An 18,342-nucleotide genomic window follows, 5' to 3' on the forward strand; every position below is an offset into this window, starting at 1 on the left:
TTTTTTAATCTCTGAGCAGCTTAGTCTAGGGACTAGGAAGTAACAGGAGTAGCTGGGTAATATATTATTATTATGATGATAATTATTATTATTATAACTACCACATAGGGGGTTCTGATAATATGCCAGAAATTATGCGAGTTATTTTATATATTATATAAACCACATCAGACAAGTTTAGTGTTACAGCAGGCAGGTAGCTAGGTATGAGCAGAGAAATGAGGGCAGGGGTCAGGTGGCAGGAAATCTCACATCGTGTAAAAAGGAGGGGTCCATAGACAGACAAACAAAAGCAGAAACCTCCAGACTGACAGGAAATCGCACATTTTGGGTGATAAGTGTCCAGGTAGCAGACAAAGAAAAGTGGGGAAGGTGGTGGGACTCTCCTGCATCTGAATGTAACCTGTTGCTCATTAATTATGCTCTCATTGTAATAAGATTAGCCTTGTACACAGGTACCCATCATAAACCAAGCCAACGCCACGACCCTTTTCATCAAAGCTCAAAAAGAACAAAAATCCCTCCTCCTCTCCGGAAAATGGAGCTGGAATGGAAAATCAGGAAATAAGACGACCCTGAAACTCCTCCTTCTCCAATGAATATTCCGCCCCTTCATTTGTACGCCCATCATAACAACCAGCTTGCCAAAGAAAACTAGGGTAGCAGCTCATCACCTGTCTGCCTGCTCTCCTTCTGAGAACACACCCTTGCTTAAACAAACTTTCACTTAACTTTCTCAGTCTCTCTGCTTCATCTCTGAATTCTTTCACCAGGAAGAAAGAACCTTAAATACACCGAGAAAATTAGTATCCACATTTTTACACAAAAAATTCAGCCTCATGAAGGTTAGTCGGTCTGCCTGTATTCACACAGCTTGTAAGATAAAATTTTAAACTCAAATTTAATCAACAAATGATTAGTGATTTTTAATTAAATGAATAAATAAATGCACAAATATATAAACAGAGGTATGAGCATACCCCTCTCTCATATTCACACAATTTTATTCTCATTTCTCCTTTATATATAATTTTCAGATATACATAAAGAGGTTTTAATTGGGGATCAGGAGAAATTGGACTCTGCCTTCTCCCTGTTTTAAATTATGCACTCATTGAGAACCAAAACTTACCGTGGAGTACAGGTAGTTATGACCAGTGGCAAAAGAGAAAACAAAATTACTTTGTCCCATATTCTATCTATAAAGCCTGACCAGAGGAGAAGAACTGATTACAGCACACTGATTTTAAACATGATTTGGGAGTGGGGATGGTTTTCAGATTCAAACTCTGGGCAAACCACGAGAACACGCGTCCCTGCTGCCTCTGGAGAGGAGAAGCACTGACTGGCACACGAAACGCATCATTACCCAAATCCCTTCCAGTTACATTAACATCCAAGGCACAAGACAGTCTCCTTGAAGCAACAATTCCTTTCAGAAGATGAAATATGTTGTCTTAGCATAAAACACTATACATAAAACCCTTGTGAACCAGAGTGATAGTATTGCCCCAACGTGGAAAAATATTCCCTCCCATCCTGGACACCTTCATTTAAGGAAATGTTTTTCAGATCATTGTTCCACATCTCTTCTGTTCCATAAAAAAGGCACATCTAATAGTTTTAGGAAGAGAATACTCACATGCTTTTTGGCTGTATTCTTTCTTGTTAACATCTAAAAAGGAAAGAAAGAATCTAGATTAGAAAGAAATAATAGAAAGTAATATGAAAGAATGGCATGAGAGTCATTTATTGAATTAAAATTATAGACCCCAAAGGGTCAAAATTAACTCTTCTGTTTCTTCCTTCTAAGGAGCAGCAGTCTCAGCAGTTCTTATAGTTGGGTGCTATGTACATTCTAAAGAATTCAAGAGGGTGACAAGCATAAACAATTTTGCAACAGCTAAGTGAGGAGTTTTTTGGGGGTTGTTCATCCCAAATTTCTGTTAGAGGACTTTAGCTCTAAAATTCTTTAACCCATTCAATGCAGCAAATCATGTTCTATATTCAAAGAATGGAAAGAAGGGCTTTAAAGACTTTGTGCTCTGTCTTAATTTCTCTGTATGCAGCCCATTGTTGATTTTTTTTTTTTTAAGAAAATGCACCTTTAAGGTCTCTTCCATATGAGCAAGAAAAATGATATAGTAGGATACGTCTACTTTCTTCCTTAAAGTAACTCTCTAACAAAACAAAACAGTACAATAAACTATGTTATAAATTCAATAAAAAGCAAAGCTAAGGAAATGAAAATGTACGCCCATATGGGAATAAAAAAAAAAAAAGAAGAATGTCATATACAAGAGAAACAGTGAGTTGAAATCAAAGTCTTAAATTTTAAATACAATACTTGTGTAAGTACCCAGGAGCATAGTAGGTTTGTAATACCTGTCATTGCTTTCTGAGATCTTTCTACAGGTACATAATTTAATCATTCCACCTGAAGTGTCAGGCACATAAAGGTATTATTAGTTAAGACTGAATTGTAGTTTAACTTGAAATAGGAGACTTGAATTTTGCTTTTAACTATTATAAACAGACAAAATTAAAGTGAATAATTTTATAGTTTTAAACAGCCACATTTCTTGCTGTTTTAACTTTAGCCAAGGTGATCGTCTAAAATGTATGACAACATTTATTTTGAGGCCCATTATGCTTCATCTTTTGGAGAAAGATAAGTGCATTACACCACAGAGACTTGTAACCTTTAAAATTCCTATGGAGAATAAATTTTAGGAACAGATAGAGAGCGAAATTAATTTGGTTAACATATATTCAGTGACCATTACATGCCAAGCATTATTAGATATGGTAAAGAAAATTATGGATAAGACCCAGTTCCTACTCTCAAGGATCTTATGTACTAATGGGTGGGACACATCATATAAGTACATTACATACAATAAATTAAATGCTGAGGGAGGTGTATGTACAGAGTGCAAAGAGAGAATAGATGAGGAGTAATTAATTCTAATTTAAGGGTTAAAGATTCTAAAGGAGATGGCAGCCAAGCTGAAATTCTAAAAGAAAGATGTTTGTTTTGAAAACAAGGAATAGAAATAATTCCTAGCATAATAAAGTTATATGAAAAGAGACTGAAATATAGAATAGAATGATTTATATTATATAAAATAAATGTTTTTAGAGTATGGCTAAGACCTTGGGCTCTGAGGCAGATGGCTTGAATTTGAATTCTGACTCCAATATTTACGAACTGCATGGCCTCATGAGATTACCTAAACTCTCCATGGGTCAGTTTTCCTGTGTGTATAATAGGGCTAATAATAGTACCTGACTCACAGGATTGTTGTGGGGATTAAATTACATAATCTATGTAAAGCACTTAGAACATTACTCACTTTATGGTGAGAGTTCTACAAACAATAGCTGTTGTTGTGGCAAAGATACTCTACTGACTACAGTGGAGGCTAACATAACTTGTAAAATACATACTTTTAGTAATAAATAAAAACAACAGTATGTCAATTACTTTTTAAGACATGAAATAAACACTGCTAAGGAACTGGGTGTTCCACATCCATTTAGGAAGTACAAGTGATCATAATTCTCATCATAGAAAGTAGAACCAATTTTTAAAAATATAAAGCATACATACATATATAAACATGTATGTATAATGTACATGCTTATTTCAGATTTCACCGAGTTTTATAGAAAAATAAGTCTAAAATAACTAGTTTCTTTTCTAGAGAATAAAAAAGGCCTTTTAGAGCAAATACCAGTGCTACTGCTATATCTGTGAACATTAGCCATGTCTGGGGAAAAATGGGCAAGAAATGGGCCAGCTATGAGCAGAACTCTGCTGTGATGGCAAGAAATACGGCAGTTTTTAATAGCTGCACGGGCTGGCATGATGCATTGGAAACTATTGTATCCCCAAACGCAGAGCTGATTCCTCTGACCAGGCAGTGCTATCCCAAGAGAATTTTGCTGCTATTAGGGCAGCATAGGATGCTTTGGGCTGGGCTGTAAATCAGAGAGAAACCTCCATACCCTATAGTGCTTCAGTCCTAAATTTCCCCTAGAGGGTGCCTGTAATCACTCAGGATAGATATAACTGAACACATTGAAATCGAAGATAAATGGAAACTCCAGCTGCAACCCAAACATACTCCATCTAAATTCCTATTTGGATCAAAATAATCAACTCCACACCCTGCCAACCTACCTGACAGAGAAAGGGATGTGTTTTCTCTGAGGAAAATTATTTTTTGCTGCAAATTCTTTGGTTCAGTTAATTACGCAACCCTACATAATGTCAAAAATGAAAATACATGAAAGGAAGAGAAAAATTAATACACAGAAGTAGATTCATAAATGAATCAGTTATTGGTGTCAGCAGGTTATAGATTCTAAAATTATTATAAATATGTTGTTTAAAAAGTTAAAAGAAAAGACAGACAAAATAGGATAACAGAAATATTTCTAAATAGAAAAATATAATCTCTAAAGATGAATTTGACATTCTAGACTGGAAATTATTTTTTTAATCTGAAATTAAGAATTTACTGGCTTAAATTCAAACTGAATATAGTAAGAGAAATTTTAGTAAACTTAAAAACAGGTGAATAGAAATTGTGCACGTTGAAGCACATAGAGTAAATGCTAAAAAAAACAGTAAGAAGAGTTTGTAAAGAACATGTAGGACAATAGATCATTAGTGTAACCAGAGTCCACCTAAAAGAGGAGAATAATCTTAAAAATTGAACAATTTATTTAAAATGTCCAGTGAACTCATGTAAGATAAACACAAATAAAACTACATCATACTCGAATTATCAAAGACTAAGTTTAGAGAACTGAGGATGAGATGGTTGGATGGCATCACCGACTCGGTGGACATGAGTTCGAGCAAGCTCCAGGAGTTGGTGATAGACAGGGAGGCCTGGCGCGCTGCAGTACACGGGGTGAGACACGACTGCGCGACTGAACTGAACTGAACTGACGTTTAGAGAAAAATTCTTTAAAATACACTGAGAGGAGAGACACTTTATACATTGGAGAACAACAACAAAAAAGATGACTGACATCTCATCAGAAACAATGCAGACACAAGTCAATGAAATGCCATCTCTGAACTGATGAGAGAAAAAGAAAGAAATGCCTGTAAAAATAGATTTATATACCTAGCAAAAGACTCTTTCAAAAAAAGATGAAAGACATTTCCAAACAAAAGCTGTGTGAATATGTTATTGGTGAAAAACACTACAAGATCTATTAAAGGAAAATACGAAAGACAGTTCTTCAAGTTGAAAAGAAAGTATCATAAACAAATTTCTGTTTTTCTTCATTTCTCTTCATTTGTTCCTGTGGAATCAAGTTACCATATAGTGTCTTTTTCTTATTCAAGTATAGATTTGTATCTGTCTACTTTTGTGCTGTTAGCGAAAGTGTTAGTCTCTCAGTCACGTCTGACTCTATACAACCCCATGGACTGTAGCCCGCCAGGCTCCTCTGCCCATGGAATTCTCCAGGCAAGAATACTGGAATGGGTTGCCATTTCCTTCTCCAGGGGATATTTCCAACCCAGGAATCTAACCCAGGTCTCCTGCACTGCAGGCAGAATCTTTACCGACTGAGCCACCAGGGAAGCCCTTGTGCTGTTACTGTTAAGTATATTTCTATGTGCTATACATAAAGATATATGTATGTCTATATAGATACATACATATATGATTTTATGAAATTGATTTTTAAATCAATGAATAAAGAAGAAATATGCAATCATACTGTCTTTTATAATTGCCTACATAGTTATATTAACTGGTACTTGCTTTTTCATGCACATTTAAATTAGTCTTTTGCCCCTTGTCAGTCTGCAGAACTTATTTTAGTGTTTCTTATATGGTGGGTCTCTAACAACAAATTCTTGAACAAATTTGTTCATTCAGAAGTGTCCTAACTTTACCTTTATTTTTGAAAGATTATTTTTCTGTATGTAAACTCTCGATTCACAGTTTGTTTTCTGTTCAGTAGTTTTAATATATCCTCTCACTGTTTTATTTTTGCCTCACTTATTTCTGATTATAAATTAACTATTAATCTTAGATGCTCTTCTATGTGAAGAGTAACTTTTCTCATTGCTTCCAAAACTTCTCTCTGTTCTTGTCTATCAATATGTGGACTATGATGTGTCTACGTGTTACCTCTTCATATTTATACTACTTGGAGTTCATGTAGTTCTGTTTCTTGGATGGTTAAAGCTTCTCATTTAATCTGTCCTGTATTTAGTTATTATTTCTTCAAATATTTTTTCTGCTTCTTTCTCTTTCTGCTCTCCACTGATGCTCTTGTTATTTGTGATGGTACACTTAATAGTGTCCCACATTTCTCCAGACTGTTTATTGTCCTTTATTCCCCTCTGTCTTCATGTTACATAATCTGTACAGGTCTATATTTAAGTTCATTGATTCTTTCTGTTGTCAGCTAAAATCTACTACTAAATCCCTTCAGTTATTATTTTTTCATTTCAGTTATTGTATGTTTTCATTACAGCCTTACCATTTAAAAATAATTTCTCTTTTAATGGATATTCTCTACTTCATAACAAATTGTCATCATATCTTTAATTCTTTAAGAATAATTTTCTTCATTCTTTGAACCTAGTTATGATATTATCTTGTAGTCTAAGTCTGCTAAGTCCAACATCTCAGCCTTCTCAAAGGCAGTTTCTATTACCTGCTCTGCTTTATCTTTGTATGGGCCATACTTCCCTACTTCTTTGTATGTTTTGGGCATAATTTTTAATTCATTTTTTACATTGCTTATGCATGACTTTGGCCATAAAGTATATGGTGTGAGTTTGATATGGCTCAGAAAAATACATCCTTTAAAAGAGAAAAAAACTCAAAACTCTATAGTCATATCTTCATATGTCACTACCAAAAAAACCATAAAATAATTATTGCTGCTTAGAGCTTCTACACAAAAAAAAAAAAAACTACCAAATTCTAAGTTTTTTAACCTCCATGAGATTTCTCTGTATAATCTGGCCAAATTGGACAACTTTTCCAATATCAGTACTTTCAACGCAGCACAGGCTGCATATAGAAATTTCTTCATGCAATCACATTCACAGCCTATTCTTCATTTCAGGGCTCCTGGACCCTTTCCTAACATTTGTGAGCTATTCTAAACACTCGTTTTTGACCTGTTTTAAACTACATGATGAGCACCTCATTTGGTTACCTTCTTTGAAACTTAGTGCTGGCCTTGATGGTGACTAGGGTTCACCTAGTGGTTCACCCATGCACACATGTAATTCTGACATCAAACTTCACCATTTTGATATTGTGCAATATTTTTCTCTATATAAGATGTGACTCATTTCCAGCATTTTTGCTTTTCCAATTGGTTTTATGGTTTAACAAGAAAATTTCACAGCATATATTTCATCAAATTGCATTTACTCAGAGAAAAAAGAAGGAGTATATAATTCATTCCAGGATATTTTAGCAGTCCTGTATAAATGCACACTGGGATTTCTCTAATACAAGTTCTTCTGGGACAAAAAGTTGTTAATTACCCAAGAAATACAGAAATATGGATGAATGGCAAGTGAAAATATGTACCTAGGTAAAAAGGCAAAATAGTGAAGATGTTAATTCTTTCCAGATGAATCTATGAATTTTACACAATCATGAAGTATCAGAAAGTTTGTTTTTTCATATATGACAAAATTGTTCAAAGATTTTCTGGAGGATATATGTGAGAGACCAGCTGTGAAATACTTGAGAAGTAACATTATGGCATATGTAAAAATTACTTTAAAGACTTAATAAATAAAAGAATAAAGCAGAAATAGATCAATGGTAAAGATGAGAAAGATCAGAAACAGATAAAAATATATTTAATAATTGAGGATATAATAAATATTGTATGTCAAATCGTTGGAGAAAGAATTCAGTAGCATTGGGAAAATTGTTAACCAGTAATAAAAAATAAAATTTGATTCCTATTTCACACCACACATCAAAATTCTAGCTGAACTAAAGATCTAAATAAAAACATGAGAACAAACAGAGATGTTAATTATGTAATTTGAATGGAAACATTTTCTATATGACACTACCTAAATAGAAAGTATGAAGGAGAAGATTATTGGATCCAGCTATATAAAAATACCAAGTAAAAGGCCCCCTCATAATTGTAGCATATTTGATGGCAATGAATCGACAGAATTGCTGTATAAATATTTCTCACGAATCACAAAAAAGTCACAAGTACACAAACTAAGAAAGAACACCAAATATTAATGGAAGAGTAAATATAAGGGAAAACATTCCACATCATCAATAACTGATAAATGTAAATTAAAAGAATGGAATACACACACACACACATATCCATACAGCTGGAAATAACACCTATTGAAACTCAATTTTGAGAAAATAAGATTTCTCAATACCAAAGGGGGTGTAAATCAGTATATTTCTAAAATGAAAATTGATCACATATCAAAAATGGTAAAATATTTACTGTTCATTGATCTAATAGCCACATTTCCAGAAATCTGACAAAAGGAAACAGTCATAAAACTATGATAGATTTATCTATGAGAATAAGAACAGTTTACAATAGGGAAAAACTGGAAGTATTCAAAATGACCGACTGATTAAATGTGTGGTATAAAGATATTGTGAATAATTGTTATTGTTGTTGTTTAGTCGCTAAGTTATGTCCAACTCATTGAGATCCCATGGACTGTAGCCTGACAGGCACCTCTGTCCATGGGATTTCCCAGACAAGATTACTGGAGTGGGTAGCCATTTCCTTCTCCAAGGGATCTTCCCAACCAGGATCAAAACTGGGTCTCTTGCATTGGCAGGTAGATTCTTTACTGCTGAGCCACCAGGGAAGCATAGTGAATAATAAGTAGCCACTAAAAATAAAATCCTAGATGATACTAATGGCCTATAAAGTGAAAATACTTGCGTTAAATCTTATGCAATATAATCCCACAAATGTGTGTTTGTGTGTGTATTCCATTTACAATGAAAATGTAGTATTTTTCTCTTTTTGTCTACCTATATTTACTAACATTTTAACATCACATAAAATGAAAAAAGAGTTATTGCTAATCATTAATAGGTAGGTGTCCAATGTGCTATTGGAGAAGAGTGGAGAAATAGCTCCAGAAAGAATGAAGAGGCTGAGCCAAAGTGAAAAAAACACCCAGTTGTGACTGACTGGTGATGGAAGTAAAGTCTGATGCTATAAAGAACAATATTGCATGGAACCTGGAATGTTAGGTCCATGATTCAAGGTAAATTAGAAGTGGTCAAACAGGATATGGTAAGAGTGACTATCCGCATTTTAGGAATCAGTGAACTAAAATAGACTGGTATGGATGAATTTAATTCAGATGACCATTATATCTACTACTGTGGTCAAGAATCCCTTAGAAGAAATGGAGTAGCCCTCACAGTCAACAAGAGTCTGAAATGCAGTACTTGGGTGCAATCTCAAAAACAACAGAATGATTTCTATTCGTTTCCAAGGCAAACCATTCAATATCACAGTAACCCAAGTCTATGCCCCAAACACTAATGCTGAAGAAGCTGAAGTTGAATGGTGCTATGATGACTTACAATACCTTCTAGAAATAACACCAAAAAAGATGTTATTTTCATCACAGGGGACTGGAATGCGAAAGTAGTAAGTCAAGAGATACCTGGAGTAACATGCAAGTTTGGTCTTGGAGTACAAAATGAAGCAGGGCAAAGGCTAACAGAGTTTTGCCAAGAGAACATAATAGTCATAGCAATCACCCTCTTCCATCAACACAAGAGACGACTCAACACATGGACATCAGCAGATGGTCAATACCAAAATCAGATTACTTATATTCTTTACAGCCAAAGATGGAGAAGATTTATACAGTCTTGGGCTCCAAAATCACTGCAGATGGTGACTGCAGCCATGAAATTAAAAGACACTTGCTCCTTGGAAGAAAAGCTAGACAGCATATAAAAAAGCAGAGACATTACTTTACCAACAAAGATCTGTCTAGTCAAAACTATTGTTTTCCCAGTAGTCATGTGTGGATGTGACAGTTGGACCATAAAGAAAGCTGAGGGCCAAAGAATTGATGTTTTTTAACTGTGGTATTGGAGAATACTCTTGAGAGTCCCTTCGACTGGAAGGAGATCAAACCAGTCAATCCTAAAGGAAGTCAGTCCTGAATATTCATTGGAAGGACTGATGCTGAATCTGAAACTCCAATATTTTGGCCACGTGATACAAAGAGCTGACTCATTGGACAAGACCCTGATGCTGGGAATGATGGCAGGAGGAGAAGGGGACGACAGAGGATGAGATGGCTGGATGGCATCATCGACTTGATGGACATGGGTTTGGCTGGACTCAGGGAGTTGGTGATGGACGGGGAGTCCTGGCGTGCTGCGGTTCGTGGGGTCACAAAGAGTGGACACGACTGAGCGACTGAACTGAACCGAACTGAACTTATCTGTGCTCCCCTGGCACATAGTATGATGTGTACATGGTATTTTCTCTTCTTTATGATTTCTTATAGGCATGCCTTCCACCTCTGTCTGCAACACATGCTTTGTGGTCAGGGAATTTGTTTTACTACATCTCTATACTTTCAATCACCAATATCTCAGGGTATATAGTGATCCCTCAATAAATGAATTCATAAAATGATGTGTTAATTAGTCACTCTAGTACTACCAACTCTGCAACTTTAGAATGGTCAATTAGGTCTTTGAGATTATTTTTTTCCTTTATATAATAAAATAATACTATTGACTTCATGAAATAAGCAGAAGGATCAAATGAGATAAGTAGAACACAATATATCAATTGCTGTTTCCAAAAAAAAACTTAAATGCTCAGTAAATACTTACAAATGATGTGAATTCTAACTCTATTATTGAATCCAAATGAACATTTTATGTTTATTTGCAAAAAGAAGTCTTACCCAGGTTTAGGAAGCTTGTTTGCTCTTTAGTCTTATTTTAACTTCCTTCCCAACCCTGCTATCCTTGATGGTGGTACACTTTTACATCTTTGTAAAGAGATTTTAATTTCATTCCTAATATTCACATATATAGAAATTTGGCATTTTTTCCTTCTTTATTAGGTTGGGATAAGCTCTAAAATGCATTGTCTTATGCATATTTGTGGCCTCAGGATTGAAAGACATATCTAGGTTAGTATCTAACATGTTATACGCTTAATACATTTTTTGAATGGTAAAGTGAAAAAGAATTATAGATAAGAACTTTAAAATGCCATTTATACCCTATCTCAAAGTATGGGATAAATACTGGTAGAGTTAGCATCAGAAATTCTATGAAAATAATTTATATGAATTATATTATTAATGCTGACCCAACCAGTTTTCTGGGTGTTGTTGAGTCTTTGTCCTAGAACTGAACTTTGGCAGGTAGGAAGCAGATTCTAGTTATTCACTTTTATCCTGTGAAAGGAAGAACATGGGATTTCAAAATTAACTTTGACAGATATGACAAATGGGGGTTGCCATTTCGCACCTAGAGCGTGAATATTTCAATGGCAAAGAGTCAGCAACTGTTAATTAAAAATGGGTATTGTTAATTGGGCCCAGTGTTGTGGTTTTGTCAGCAGCTTCAGATCCTTTCCAATCTATTTCAGTGGATCTTTACGAGCTGATAAGATATCTTTTCTTTCTCATGTAGATGATAACTATTGTGACCCTGAGTTTCTTCCTTCACCATATTAGTTCTATACGTGTATATCATTTTATAAAGTGGAGAAATTCACAAGGAGTGAAATTTGGCTCTCAATAGCCCTCCATCTATTCAATCCAAAATAGTTATTAAACACAACAATGTGATAGGTACTTACTCACTTGATGATCACGTACAACACAGAGATGTAACAGTAATTTTGGAAGATTCCTTTCACACCAGAAGAGGAAATTTGTTTAAAATGTTAAAGTAGCTGAGATAAAAGAAGAAAGATTCATTTTTTCTAAGTTATTAAAGTCTACAAATGTTCAATATTCCAATTTACTTTTGTCATCAAAATGTATAATTGACACAATGTAATATTTTCATGTGTAAATAATATGTCTGTAGACCAAAAAAATAATAATGTAAGGAATTATATATTGTAACAGAGTATTAATTGGGCCAGTTTTAACCTCATATTCTCACTAACATCAATTTAAAAAAACAAGTCTGAAGTATATATTTGGATGTTAAATTCTATTTTTAAATTATTCCCTGTTCCAAGTAAGGTTAAATCTGGAATTATATATTTAACAATATCTCCACATTTCCAGTAAATATCAGAAGGCTAATCAGAGTGTGCGTATAGGGGATGTTTGAGGAAGGGAGGGTAACACAAAGCGGTAGTCACTCTAGATAACTTGTCTATCTCACTTTTTCCCACTCCCATAGTATTCTGAATCAACTGTTTCGGGAGCCAGTCGACAATATACTACAGCAAGGGACACCCCAAAGCTATTCTGAATGTGCACATTTGAGGGAAGAACATTCTTCTCTATTACTGCTTAAATATCAGTTAAGCCAAGTAAACAATATTAACACAGTGAGACATTCAAGTTCAGTTGTGCAAATGCTCAGAGGCCTTGTTCTGGCCTTCAATCAAAATTAAGCAAATTGCTCTTAATCCTATCATAGATTCTTTTAATTTCCTTCACAAAAATTTTCACAATTTTGAATTAAATATACACACTCACATGCACACATATACTATGCTGAAAGCTCTGTAAAATAAAGTAAACCGGTACCTTTATTTATGCATGTCTGTGTAGAATCAGTGCCTAGCAAGGTATCTGGTATGGAGTTGATGCTCAGTAATTTCTTCCTGAATGAATGTATGGATGAAAATATGAAACAATGGTGGAAATTCTGTGGTATTGCTTTAGTCTGAGAAACTTGAAAGCTATAAGTTAGTATCATTTGCATTATTTGCTTACAATTATTACCTAAATCACTACAAAAACTAGACCATAATGATGTAAACTATGAAAGAACTGCTATCTTGAGCAATCTGACCTATATTCCAATCAAAGCAGAACTAGATACTCCTACAATTCTTAAAATTTTTTTTTATATACTTACTCCAAAACGAAATGAGATAAATCACTAACACAATGAGCAATGAAGATGATTCTTACAGTTAATATTACAGTCAATTTCTCTGCCAATTTTTAATGATAAATAGTGCCTATATTTAAAATATGGTCTTTCTTTCTCTCCTCTCCCCCACACAAACAACAAACACACGTTCATGAAAAAAACACTATCGTTCATTTACATTTTACTCTTCTTTCATTTTACTTACTTGTAACTTAGAGTTACAAGTAAGTGTCAACTACAAACAAGCTCTTCCAAACAGGGCTTAGGCACATAATAACTTCCTGCAACCATCAAAACAACATAGCTAATAGCGTAGCTAATGTGTGACCTAGAATTTCTAGTCCAAGAGGTATCAGTTCAGTTTGGTTCAGTCGCTCAGTCGTGTCCAACTCTTTGCGACCCCATGAACCGCAGCATGCCAGGCTTCCCTGTCCATCGCCAACACCCGGAGTCCACCCAAACCCATGTGCATCAAGTTGATGATGCCATCCAACCAAGAGTTATGATATTATTAAATGCTTACTTAATGTCTGGTCTCTTGAAGCTTCTAGCAATTAATCCCAGTGTAAAGATGACTTTTGCTTCTTCTTTTTAGTCTTAAGATTCATTTTCTAGAAAACCACCCATTCATTGTATTTTCACTACTGACAGCTATCAAATAATAATAATAACTATGGGTTTAGATTAGGCTGGTTTGTGTTCAATCTTTTTATCTACAAGAGAAAGATTCTATATTCTATTTCCAATGCCCTGAGCCAAAAGAGACTCAAACAGACTTAAAACCGAGCCCTGGTGACCAGAAATACAGTGATAAATGTTAAACTAAAAAGGTAGGATTTCATAAAGCTTTTGTCTATAATCCTCGAAGTAGAGTAGTTGGTACTGCTGCAGAGTTAATTAGCATACATGTGGAAGCAGTTTATGGATGCAGTTTAATCCCAAACAAATGTGAAAATAAGCTCACATTGTTTTGTAGAATGATTTACATTCATTATCATCTACTTAAAACACACACACACACATGCTTTAAAAAAAAATCATTACTCCTTCCAGAAAATCAGAATAAAGCATTTCCATATTTGTACTTTTGAAGATTATGTATTTCTAGACAAGGTCATATTCCTCAAATTAAAATAAAGTGGAAGCTTTTGTCTAAAGCTATGACTTCCCAACATCATCCAGATACAGAGAGATTACTGAATGACACAGGATTCATGATGTGAATCAACAGATTTAACTGACTATACATCATTAGAAAACTAAACTTGCTTTACTAGTTTCTCTGAGGGACATTTTGAAACATCATTTAATGAGATCTCTATAAAAGGTACATGGTAGAAATATCTCTAATACTCTTAATATTACTCTATGAAAAAACAAGGCCTATATTTTAATACCATCACATTATTTTCTTGTGATGACAGTTTTCAGTGAACACAATTTGACCAGAGAAACAGTTGTAACTTGTAATGATAAATCATATTGCAATGTAGTTTGACTGCTCATGGGAATCCTGCTGCTGCTGCTGCTGTTAAGTTGCTTCAGTCGTGTCTGACTCTGTGCGACCCCATAGACGGCAGCCCACCAGGCTCCCCTGTCCCTGGGATTCTCCAGGCAAGAACACTGGAGTGGGTTGCCATTTCCTTCCCCAATGCATGAAAGTGAAAAGTGAAAGTGAAGTTGCTCAGTGGTGTCCAACTCATATATCATGGACTGAGCATACTCACTTAGAAATGGAATCTCTCTACTCTTGGTCTTTTTGAACAAGTATATTAGGAACTAGGCCAAAACTCAAATGACTTACAGCCATAGTGAATGAGGCAATGTTTACCTAGGGATCTCTTATTTGTAAAGCACTTGGTCAACTTGCCTACACTTTAAATACAAGGCTTTTTTCAATTAATAAATATTTTTATTAATTATACATGGTGAGGGTACTCACTGTGTGCCAGGCATAGGACCAAAGCCTTTGACACAGTGTGAACAAGAAAGTTAACGTTCCTGTTGTTCACAGGGTTATAGCCTCATGGGGGAAATAGTTATGCAATTTGAAAATTTCTAACTGTGGAATAAACATTATAGTAAGGAAATGACAAAGTAGTCCTAATCTACAGTAGAGCCATGTAACCTAGGGTTTGGAAGTATGGGAGCATGCCTGGGATGAATACTCCAGGTAACTAAAATGAGACTAAAGAGAAAGCAATGCAGGGAAGAAAAATGGGAATATCCCCAAAAGATGCTGTCTCAGAATGCTGGAATGTGAACGGTTAAGAGATCCATGATGCTAGATAGTAAAGTAGCATGCTAGACAGTTAAGTAATTAAGTAGACAGTCCTCGAAGCACATTAAGGGCTCTGAGCTTTATGCTTTGTCTTAACCACACTTGCCTACTCTGCTGCCACCCTTCTGTGACATTTGTCAAATGTTCACTGTATATGGAACAGTGCATCCAGCACATATTTGATGATCAATTGGAATTTTGGATATGATGGATCTATCATAGAGCCCATCCAAAGGTATTGGTTACGGTGGATTCAAAATGAAACGCCCATCCTTTCTTATTTTTCAATATTGTTTGTTCCTACTCATGGAGATTATTTGAGTAAGCTGCTGATTTAAAGGCAAAGTGCTGTCCAAACTGTGTCATGCTTCAATATGAAACTACACCAAATCACCAATATTCTATCAATTCCTTTTAAGTTTTACTTTCCCTGGCAGACAGCTAAGGCATGGTTGTCTTCTGCTGGAAAATACATAGAATGGGCTTAGAAGGCATATAAATTTAAACAAGCATGATGTGTGGGTAGGAAGTACAAATTATGCAGTAACTACTTGAATTTGATTTTGCAAATGTGATGTACTGAGTCCAGGATTATTTACTTCAGTCAGACTTGTACTTTTGGTATGTTTCACTTTCATGCAATGCTTCTACTCAGAGTAGCCTTTTTTCATCCTATCATGAGAACATCAGGAATACCATGCAACATCATGCTTACAGAAGTAAAATGCTGCAAAAAAAAAAAGAAAGTTACAAGCTAGTGATCCTTTTTTGGAGAATCATATCTCAAACTGTGTTATTATAAATGGTCAGTTTGAGATTTTTAAGAACATGTTGATCCCTTGAATGTCTTCTAAGAGAGGTCAGTATAAAAGAGAAATGTCTGCTTTTATTCAAACCTCATGGGCGTTCTTACAGTTAATGCAAAAACAGCTGAGTTTTGTGAAGGCAGAGTCTTACCAACAGATTCGTGTAAAATATTTTTTTTTTCTGTGCTCTCTTTTTTAGGCGGTAGAATGAGAGCCCTCTGAGAGGGCTTCCTGTAGCTGTCCTCGATTTTTCATCTCTGTATTCCTTTTAGGGATGGAATCAGGCATTTCCAAAGTCACAAAGAGAGTAGAGACACCTTTATTTCAGTGGCACCAACTAATAAATCACAGTTTTCTTTTGGAGCCACTAGCATCGCAATTCCCTGATTACTTAGCCAACCATATTGGCAGACCAAAATATTATAAATGACATATCTCTTTCTTGGTTATTTCTTTTCTTTCTGACATTCCGTAAATTCTCTTTGTTGAAGAAGACTTCCTCAGAAGGAAACTTAGAAATAAAGCACTGTGAATGAACTTTTCCTTCACTTTAAGAACACTTTAAATAAATAACAAATTTGTGGCAGTTTTCTCATTTCTTACCTCCTGAAGTAGGAAAGGAACACCTGTTTCAAATTCATGGATAATTTGTATAATGAATTTTCATTGAATTTAGACTACAGCATTAGTTGATTTCCCTTTTACCCCCTGAATGTGAAAATCCCTTGGAACTTCCAAAGTGACTTATTTTTATTGGTAAAAATTGGTGAGAGAGGTGTTTCTGCCACAAGACTATATAAAGTAACTTTTACTTCTTTTGCTTTTTCTCATTTTTCTCCACTCTGACTCAATAGAAAGTGTAATCCTGACACACATAAACCCAGAGAAATAAAATAGTTTTATGCATATATTTTTCTCATTGACTTCCATACTGCTAGAGATATTTTTTAAAGACAAATTTATCATGTCATTCCCCTGCTAAAAATCCTTTAGCAGATAATCCCCATTGCTTTCAGGGGGAAAAAAGCAACAACAATCCTCTTTTTATGATTATGTGAGAAATGAATCCAGTCAACTAATGAATAGAAATATGTAACTCATTATGCAGAGGTGCTACTCTATCAAAATGAATTGAGAGACATAACTTACCCAACATCATTCAATAAAGAAACAGCAGAGGGGATTTGAGTTCAGATAGTCCTGTTGCTGAGTCTATGCTCTTAACCACTAATACAAACAGCTTCTCTTAATTTTGTAAGGGCTAACTCTTCATCTTCACGTCTCACAACTGCTCAGCTTTCACCACGCACTGCTGACATAACAACTTATATACTTTAAGTTCCCTAATGTTCCATGTCTGCCCTTTCCTCTGATCTCTTTCTACACATCACTCCCTTAGCAGAAAACATTCCCTTCCCACCTCAGTAATGCTTAAGGTAATACTCATCTTTCATTAATTTTTACATTTCCTCTATGAAACTTCTAACAGTACCTTTATTTTATAAATGTGAAATTGAGATACAGAAGTTAGTTAATGTGCCCAGAAGTCACACAGTCAACAAGTAATAAAAACAGCACCAAGACATGTTCATTCTGACTTATAGTCCGGCTTTTTCTTATAGGAAATATTTTCTGCTGTCTTAGTCACTTTGTTCTTCCTCTCAAGACTATCTCTGGTTTCTCTATATCCATTCTGATTATTTTTATGTTTTTGCCCTCAAAATGGAATATACTGAAGACTTGACTAAAAGAGTACCAGGAAGAAGACTTCTTATTTAGAATTCACACATCATAATAGTCCATGTCCTGTTTGTACATTTCCCCTGAAAAACAGCCCTATATTACTGCTTCATGGCTATACTGCAGATCAGACAACAGTACTCAAGTCTAAATTAGCAGTCCAGAGATCATATCTGCAACCTACCTAGCTCACTAGGTACAGCCAGTGTTCAATAAATCACCGGTAGTATTATCACTATCTTGAACTGTATCCTTTTTTCTGGAACAATTATTTAATTAATAGACACTATTCAATGCATGCATATGGATTTATACCAATGCATCAATTGAGGTATATGTTATAGGTATAAACTGGCCTCTTTCAACTTCCTTATCAAAGCTTAGA

At 35.0% G+C, this 18,342-nt stretch overlaps 1 long non-coding RNA gene across 1 annotated transcript in view; it reads right to left on the bottom strand.

Moving 5' to 3' along the window:
- Nucleotides 1-318: 318 nt before the first annotated feature.
- The window catches only part of LOC145511511 (uncharacterized), a 533,216-nt gene continuing 515,192 nt past the window's right edge, over nt 319-18,342 (bottom strand). Inside the window, exon 4 of the long non-coding RNA XR_014057911.1 lies at nt 319-1,675. This is a non-coding gene — a long non-coding RNA (uncharacterized LOC145511511). The remainder of the gene's footprint in view (nt 1,676-18,342) is intronic.

This window comes from Giraffa tippelskirchi, chromosome 6 (genome assembly GCF_054371585.1).
Source record: "Giraffa tippelskirchi isolate mGirTip1 chromosome 6, T2T-mGirTip1v1.2.pri, whole genome shotgun sequence".
NCBI lineage: Eukaryota > Metazoa > Chordata > Mammalia > Artiodactyla > Giraffidae > Giraffa > Giraffa tippelskirchi.